Source organism: Falco naumanni, chromosome 13 (genome assembly GCF_017639655.2).
Source record: "Falco naumanni isolate bFalNau1 chromosome 13, bFalNau1.pat, whole genome shotgun sequence".
Classification (NCBI taxonomy): domain Eukaryota; kingdom Metazoa; phylum Chordata; class Aves; order Falconiformes; family Falconidae; genus Falco; species Falco naumanni.
The window spans coordinates 7182993-7191567 of record NC_054066.1 but is presented as its reverse complement, the minus strand read 5'-3'; the positions used below and the strand labels follow the sequence as shown (position 1 = coordinate 7191567).

The window sequence follows — 8575 nt, the reverse complement described above, 5'->3', positions numbered from 1 at the left end:
GCATTTGCAACCTGCCTAGGAGCTGCACAGTTCGTGTGCATTTTGTGCAGCTGTAAGCCCTGCTGCCTGTCCCCCAGGGTCCCCAGGAGGGCAGCTGGGCTACCCCAGGTACCGTTCACAGGGGGCAGCTGGGGAGATCAAAGCCAGCTTCTGGGGCTTCCTTCACCAGCCCTTCCCTTTCGCAGGGAGCACACAGCCTCGAGCAGTGCCAGCATGTAGAACCACTTTTGGACCCCTTACCCAGCCCCGAGGTCTCTCTGTCAGCACTTCTTTCTCCCTCACTTGTTCTTTCATCTCCTGCCCCTGTAGCAGAGGATGCCCCACTACTGTCTCAGGTCCCTTGCCCTGTTCTGTGGAGATGTGTCTTCCCTTTCCAGCGCTACTTGAGTCACGTACAGCAAGGTGAAGGAACAGCAACGTTTAGCCGAATAAAATATCACACACAGAACTGCACAGAACTTGCACCGTTTCCATCAGCAGCTTCTCAGAATATGAATATGATTGTTCAAAAGCCACGTTAGGGATTTTCACAAGTAAGCATTTGGACCAAGATTTGGGACAGTGGCAGATAGCTGTGTGGTTTAGGTCTCTACTGTCTTCAAGGTACTGCACTAGTGTCAGGCTCATCTGGGCCGAAATGGTGGAATTTGCTCCTTGGAAGGAAACCTGCCATCTGATTGCTTCATGTTGTTTTTCATGCACATGGTGTATCTGGAGTGCTTCAAAGTCAGCGTTGTGCCCAAACTGCCCCTAGAGAAGCCTTGTCAAACTTTAGGAAATGTGTCCATAGCAGGATTTTATTTTAATGATTAAAAGGACCAAAAGTTAATAGATATCCCTTAATCTGCTTGCAAGGAACACTGCACCAGGTGAGTGTTAGACACAGGAGGAGTGGGACTGTTAAGGACTGATAGGTGACCAACTTTAGTTGACCAGATTGGTGGGTTTTAAATTGTAATTTAAATTGAGGTTCAAAGCAGGTGTGTTAGAGGTATTTGCTAAGTGCTAGGGCTCAGTAAGTGCTGTTAGTAAGATGAAACTTTGAGTTATACACTTTGAAAGTCGTAACAGGTCAAGTGGCTAAAGAAAAACTAAAGAATGAAGTTAGTGGGGACAAGAGAGCTCCCACCAGAGCAATAACCCAGTCCCTGAAAGCAGCCAGCAGCCTCTGTGGAGGGAGTCAGCGTGCTCTCTTCCCGCTGTGGAAGCTGTGGCTTGCCTTAATTTTCATTTTGTTTGTTGTCAGCACAGGCTGATTTGAATATGGCCCAAGTAAAAACAGTTAAAATCTCAAGATCTGCCTCCGAGAGAGTTTCAGCTGTGTTTGCAGAAGTGGCCGTGCACAAGGGTTCTTCACTTAGTAGTCTGTTATTGCGTAGCCTTGTCTTACTTTTGTACCTCTTAGTTACAGAGCAAGAAACACTCAGAAATCCACTGCGTTCATTGTAGACAAAGATCACTTACTGAAAGGGAAATGTTTGGGAGTAATGTGCCAGTTTTCCCCAGCGTTTCCTTACCTAGGGCTTGGGACTACCAGGAGTTACTGCAAGCTCGCTCTGCCTCTCAGCCTGCTGTCTCCTTCCCTTTGCTCCCCTGGATGGGGGAGCTCATGGGTTACTCTGAACACTTCTTACAGGGCTGCTCACTCCCTGAGGCTCACTGCTGTGCTGCTGCTTGACGTGGACGTGGACGGTTGGGTTTGGCTGCCTTCTCTTCCCCCAGGGAAAGCGAAATGCTGGGCACCCCCATTGCCCATTGACACAGGGCCCCACGCCAGGGCAGTGGGACCTCTTGGTGGTGGTGCCAGACACTGACTTGAGCACATCTTCTGGTGGGGTATGTGGGGGTGTGCGTGTGCTGGTTTGGGGTTTTCTTGAAAGATGCTTGACCTTTAAAGTTATGGTAATAAAAGAAAGTGTCAACCTGAAAAACAAAACCCCACCCCCCATCCCCCCAACATACCAAACCCCCATTTGTAGTCCTTATAAAAAAGAAAAGAATTTAAATGAATAATATATTATAAAATATAATTTTTGTCCGAATGGTTGCATGAAAAACATTTGAGATGCAGCTGTAACCTAATCGTTCATGCAGAAATTAACTGATAATTAATATGAAAATGTCAAACCTTTAAATCCATTTGCATGATTTTTAAATGCTAACTATTGGCAATATCATCTTTTTAATGGCTAAATTCAAGACTACAATACTGTTTTTCCTCCAAATAATGTAAATATGTAAAAGTATGTTTAATACTGTTAGTTAGTATGTTTAATACGGTTAGTTGATTAGAATTGGGTGAACATATTCAAGCAAAAAATACGGAACTACACAAAGTCATTTCCTTGCAGACTTTACAGGACCATCAGGACATTCTCACTGCTTATCAGAAAATATGTAAGTAGCTCCTGGCTCCCTTACTTCCTCAGATAGTGAGGCAAGATCTTTTTTCTGTAAGCCTTCTTCCAGGAAACTCACCCTCCTCAAGGTGTGTAATGAGATACGACAGTAAAAAGAAAAAACAAGAATAAAAGGCAAGGCTGGATAATGACAAGAATACAAAGATCCTGGGAAGTGGTGAGGGAGAGGCATGGATTGCCAGGATCTGAAGAATGCTAAATGTGCTGATAAGTGATAGTTGGAGGAGATGAAACTGTGGTCAGGAGTGTTTAAGTTAAGCCAGGCAGACAAGCTGTCTGTGGGCTGAAAAATTCAACTAGGCTAGTGGACATTCAAAGTAAGATTTCTTCACAGCAAGGGCAAGAACCTGAGCAAGTCAGTCTTGCTCTGCAGTACCTTAGGACTTATTTTTACCCTTTCAGGTGATGCTTGGGTGCTGCAGCTGTGTTCTGTGCATGGGGAACAGCCTTGGGGAGAACCATCTGTGCAGGGGTGGCTGGTGGAGGGTGGAAGAAGTGAACCATTAGGCTTGCTCTGGGGGAGGGAATTGGAGATTTGGATTAAGGAGCTGTCTGAGGGACACTGAGTGAAGAATTGGAGCCAGCAGTGCCTTTGCTGCTGGTAGTTCTCTTGGATTTTTAAGTTGACACATTAGCTCCCATGGCGTAGGTGTTCATACCGGCGTGTCAAAAGGAAGAGGAATCCTTTCAACATGTGGTTTAACATACAGATGCCATAAGAGCTGCTGGTAAAGTGCTGTCAAAAGTCAGTCATGGAGATCTATACTTCACTCAAAATCTGTCAGTTCTGATGCAGATATAAATTCAAAACCACCAGTAGCCTCTGAGACTTAGTGGTGGAAAACAATTCATAAGGTCCTGACCAAAATTATTTCTCCTAGTTGTTCCTTCTCAGCTGCTTATAGGGTTTTCAACACATCTGCTGTTGATTTTTATAGGTGTTAGGGTAGGTACCTGAAATTAGATTATTAAACAACCACTTCCAGATACAGAAATGAATACTGGCACTTCTGTGCTGAAAGAAACCAGCAGAATATGTTCTTTTTCCTTTAAGAAGGCAGTTGTTAAGGAGAAGTCACAAGTACATTGGGAAAAGAAGCAATAAGCTCTGGTTTAGCCTGGGTTAGTTCACTCATCCCGTTTGCCCAGTGGCAAAGAAGCTTGCAACAGTGGAAAGGAGGTGGCAACGCAGAGAGCATCAGTAGTGGGCAAGGGAAGGTGGTGTCTTCTTGTGGTGTGGGTTTATGCCAGATGAAATTTTGACTAAACTCTGGCTTTACTCTTTCTGCGACTCCAGAAGGAAGCTGCATGTCCAGAGTGCCCTGAAGCACTTCTCTGTAGGGAGGGTGAGTTGCAGTGTGGTAAGGCAGTGATGGTAGGCAGTGATGTTTGTTCAAGGGGAGGGGAACCAGCACCGTGCAAGAAACGGCAAGGAGGCTACTGCTAGCTGGATTTTGTTCTCTGTCGGTGAAGAGGGAGGGTTTTGCTCATTCCAGGGGATGGGGAGGCAAGACCTGTGGCACTGAGGATCTGCAAAGCAAACCCATGAGCATGGGCTCCAGAGCAGCCTGGAAAAGGAAACTCCAGGTGGAGGCTGCTTTGCGTTCTTTTGTTCTGTGCCACTGGCTTTCCTGCCCTGCTCAGACCTTCTTTGTGACCAGCACAGCTGTAGAAGGGAGTTTGGAGTTGCTATTGTTCACTGCAGCCTATTGCCCATACCAAGCATTAAAAGAATGTCAGGCTTCACAAATATGTTGCCGCATTTTTAGTGTGTGTTCCAACTTTGTAGGCTTGAAAATTCTCATTAAACCTTTCTGCAAGTACTAAAATTTGCAAAAGACCATTGCCTCAAGTTCCTCTGCTGATGAACGCCATTCTTGCTGCTTATGACAGCCGATAAAACAGGAATATGATGTTCAGCTTGCCCTGCGGGATGTTCCAGGCCTCCTGCTAGGGCACTTTTTTTGATTCATACTTTTCTTAGAAGCCACATTTGCGTTTGCTCCCAGTGATTGAGGCCACCCCTTCTGTGGGGGCTGCTTACTGTCCTTTTCGCTCTAACAGTTGTCTCCTGTCTCCTACAGCAGACACCCCCCGCGGCCTTCCCACCAAACACAACCTGCAGCTCACAGCAGCAAACGTTTCGTGCTCGACTGTGCTCAACCTGACATATTGCCAAACGTGGCGACCACATCTGCGCATCCGTGAGCCCCACACCCGAAGTTACAGGTTTGGACTTATTAAAATACCGTTTCCCAAGCGGTGGCCTGAAACCCAGTGGCTGCATGGCTGGTGAAGGTTGGCACAAGATGCTACTGAAGTGCAGAGGAGGGTGCTTTGTGTTCAGGCGTTCTGAGGGCCAGAGGCTAGCAAGATGTGTGTATTTGGCTGTGGGTAGCTGGTTTCTGCTGATGAAAGACATGCAGCAGTACTGGGCTGCCTCGGGCAAGCCGGAGCATCCCCTGGTCTTGCAGGGGTGTCCTTGCGGGATGGCGTGTGTCAGTCTGAGGGGCTGACAAGGGGCTTCTGCATGAGTTTCTCTGCTAGGCAGAGGCCTGTGGCACGTGTGACATTTGCGAGGAAGGCGGGTACCGTGGGTGGCTGGCTGGATGCACCACCCTGAGACACGGCTGGGAGGAGGAGGAGGAGGTGTGAGATGGCAGGGATGCAGTGCCCTGGGCTGGCCATGGCAGAGCTGGGGCCTGCGTCCCCCATTGGTGTCACCTATTACCTGGTCCTTTCCAGGCTGTTCCTCCGGAGGAATTGCAGACTGGGGTGCGACCAACCGGCAGTTTTTATAGCAATAATCACCTTTCCTGCGGGAAGGAGATAAAGGGGGAGAGAGAGCAAGGAATAGCTGGGCAGCATTTGCATGACTCCGTATTTCACTACCAAGTGTAAAGTCATGGCTGAATAAAACGTGCTTGAAAACCTTGAGGGCTGGCCCGTTGTCCTGCCCGGGGGGAGGCCAGCCACTGTCCCGGGCGGTGGCCCGGTGGCCGCCTGAGCGGGGCTCCCTTCGGCGGTGCTGACCCGGGCGGGGAGCCAAGCCGGACTGTGCCGAAGCCCCGGGGGGAGCAGGGTGCCGGGAGCCCAGCCCGGTACACCCGGGTGCGATAACCCCGCGGTCCGGCTGTGCCTCGGCTGCGGGGCCGGGCCGAGCAGCAGGAGGAGGAGGAAGAGGCGGCGGCCGGCCCCGGGGTGGGGCGGGCGGCCGGTGCCGCCGTGTGGGTGCGAGCCTGCGGCAGACGGGTCCCCGCCAGCACAGCCGGGTAGGGCCGCGGCGGTTGTTCCTCCTTTCCTTCGTGTCCTGCCTCCCCCCGACCCCTTCCCAGGACCGGGAGCCCCGGGGCGGGCTGCGGGTGCCGGGGGCTGGCAGGGCGGGACACGGGCTCGGCTTCCCTCGGAGCGCGGCTCCGCTCCGGGGGGCTGGCATGGCACGGCACGGCTCCGGGTGGCTGGCACGGCTCGGCTCTGCTCCGGGTGGGTGGCTGGCACGGCACGGCACGGCTCCGAGTGGGTGGGTGACACGGCTCGGCTTAGCTCTGGGTGGGTGGCTGGCACGGCTTGGCTCGGCTCCGGGTGGCTGGCACGGCTCGGCTCGGCTCGGCTCCGGGTGGGTGGCACGGCTCGGCTCGGCCTCGGGTGGCTGGCACGGCTCAGCCCTGGGTGGCTGGCACGGCTCGGCTCGGCCCCGGGTGGCTGGCACGGCTCGGCTCGGCCCCGGGTGGCTGGCACGGCTCAGCCCCGGCCACGGCCACGGCACAGCTCCGGGTGGCTGGCATGGCACGGCACGGCTCGGCCTCGGGTGGGTGGCACGGCACGGCTCGGCGCCGGGAGGCTGAGGGGGAGCACATCCCGCCCCGCTGCCGCGCCAGCCCGGCCGCTGCGGTGGGGGAGCGGAGCTGGCCCTGCCCCACCGCGGGTGCCCCCCGCCCCGGAGGTGCTGCTGGGGGCCCTGCCCGGGCTCGGGGGTGCGATGGGGGGCTGAGACTGAAACAGACGGGGGGATGCTGCTGCTGCTCAAAAAGAAACCGGGGGTGGGGTGGGGTGTGGAGTTAAAACCGCCGCGGAGAGGTGACTGCAGAGGCGAGCTCGGCAGCGAGCAGTGGGAGCGGGGCCTCCAGCAGCGAACCTGGCGGCTGCCGGGAGCGGGACGTGTGGCTGGCAGCGTGGCTGAGGCTCACACCTCCCGCCTGCCAGCGTGTGTCAGGCTGCTCAGGGTGTTAATGGGAAGAATCCACCGATTGAACATTTCATCTTTTTTCCCTTAAATGTTTTCCATGTGCGCTGTCTTGAAGAGTAACCTCAATTTTTTGTAACAATGTAAAGCATTAGTGTCACCTGTCTTCTGCAGCAAGGTGTTTTCCTTAGCGGTGATTAATCACCCTGTTTTTCTGTTCTAATTAAGCTGCTCACTTGGAGCACCGAGACCATCACTGTCTCATCGGCTAAGCTGGTCTCAGAACCACCACAGGTTTGTGCCTCAGATTGAACTCTTGGTAGGCCGGAGGTATTTTCAGTTTCAGGTTGTTGTATTTTACTGGCAATTGTAACGTGCGGGAGGTTGCTGGTGTCGGTGACCTGTTCCAGCATGAGCAGGCTGGGAGGGGTGTGATAAGAGCAGCGCTTGATTGCACACCCATGGGTGCGCTGGGGCTGGCTGACACCTTGTGAGGGCGCAGGCAGCTGCTGCGGCGCCATGGGCCACTCATTGCCCTCGGATCAGAACCTGTGTGAACCGATTGAACACGATGTTCCAGGAGTAGCTTTTGTACATTAAACACAGGGCCCAGCCAGTTAATCTTTGACATCGACATCGTCAGGGTGATGGGTAAGGTTTCCTGGTGAGCTTAGTCCCCTTTGGCAGTACGAGTGGACTGGTGCTGGAACCCAGTTGCTTGCGGAGGGGACGAAGTGGAGGAGGAGGAGGTAACTCCTTGCAATTCCCAAGCATGGGAAGAGTCTGGCAGTGGCTCCCATTGCTGGGGCCTCCTGCATCCTGGTGTAATTGGCTCCATCTTTAGCAGTGGCAGCTTCAAGGGTCCCCAGAAACGGTGAGGAGCACACCTGATCACCAAATATATTATTTTGCATAAAATTTTGAAGTGAGACAGATTACTTTTACTGACACTAGTGGTATTTATATATATTATTTTTTTTTTTTTTTTAAGTTTTGAATACTTTTGATTGGCAGGTTTGACTCAGCTGCAGACTGACTTCCCTGGCTGGGCTGTATCTCCCTGGTGGTGTCACCACCCCCCTTTGGGTGCTGTCACGCTGCCCGGTGGGAGGTGTGCTCTGGTGGGTGCTGAGCCGCAGCCCCTGTGAGGCACCACTTCAAACTCTAGTTTTTGTTGGAAAACAAAAGGTAGCAGGTCTTGTGGGTTTAGAAATGAGATACTAGCCAGAGTGAATGCTTTTAGTGGAAAGTTTTGGGTTTGGTTTTCATTTGTTTTGGGTTTTTTTGGTTTTTTTTTCCCCTGAAGAAAGCCACAATTTCCAGTAGAAAAACATAGTGAAGGGAGTTTTTGGAGCAGCTCCGGGCAGCGGTTATTCAGATCCAATATTAATGGAGGGATGGGAAATGAATGCAGTTGATCTTGTCTGTTTCTTGCCTTGACAGCAACCATGAGTGAAACGCTGACTGCCACGTCATCCCAGTGTGGCACTTTCTTCCCGAAGAGTAGGTGGCCTGTGTAAATCTTTACACTTCGCTCCCAAAGCCTGTGTGGAGTGTGTGGCAATACTAGTCCCTTTCATGCCTTGCTGAATTTTGTACTGTTTGTGCACCAGTTGCCTCCTTCCTAGGCTAACAGAGCAGTGAGTAGCCAGGTTTATTTTCCATGCTTTTGAGGCGTAGATGAAAGTTTTTAGGACCTGAGAGTTCTGCTGGGATGCTGTGTGCTGTACCAAGTGTTGTTTTCAGGGAAAAAAGTTCTAAACTTTATGACCATGGATGTCACGTTCCAAGCAGTGGATCTTGTTTTCTACCTTGCATAATATTTCTCTAACTTGGTAGTGAATTTTAGCAGAACTTCTTTAGCCTGTCCTGCAGGAATCACATTTAAGTCTGTCAAACACTGTGGCTGGGAACTTTCCTCTGCAACATCTGGATATGAGCAGTGCTGGAAACAGGATCCTTGGCAAAAGCG

The 8575-nt window shown here is 51.7% G+C and overlaps 1 protein-coding gene across 9 annotated transcripts in view; it reads left to right on the top strand.

Moving 5' to 3' along the window:
- Nucleotides 1-5610: 5610 nt before the first annotated feature.
- PIK3CB (phosphatidylinositol-4,5-bisphosphate 3-kinase catalytic subunit beta) overlaps nt 5611-8575 on the top strand; it is a 101051-nt gene continuing 98086 nt past the window's right edge. For 4 of the 9 annotated variants that reach the window (XM_040612546.1, XM_040612544.1, XM_040612543.1 and 1 more), the window contains exon 1: nt 7324-7477. The gene's annotated coding sequence lies outside the window, so the exon portion shown is untranslated. Of the gene's footprint in view, nt 5693-7323; nt 7478-8575 lie in introns of those variants that run through there. The other 5 variants (XM_040612541.1, XM_040612539.1, XM_040612537.1 and 2 more) reach the window with 2 other exon arrangements.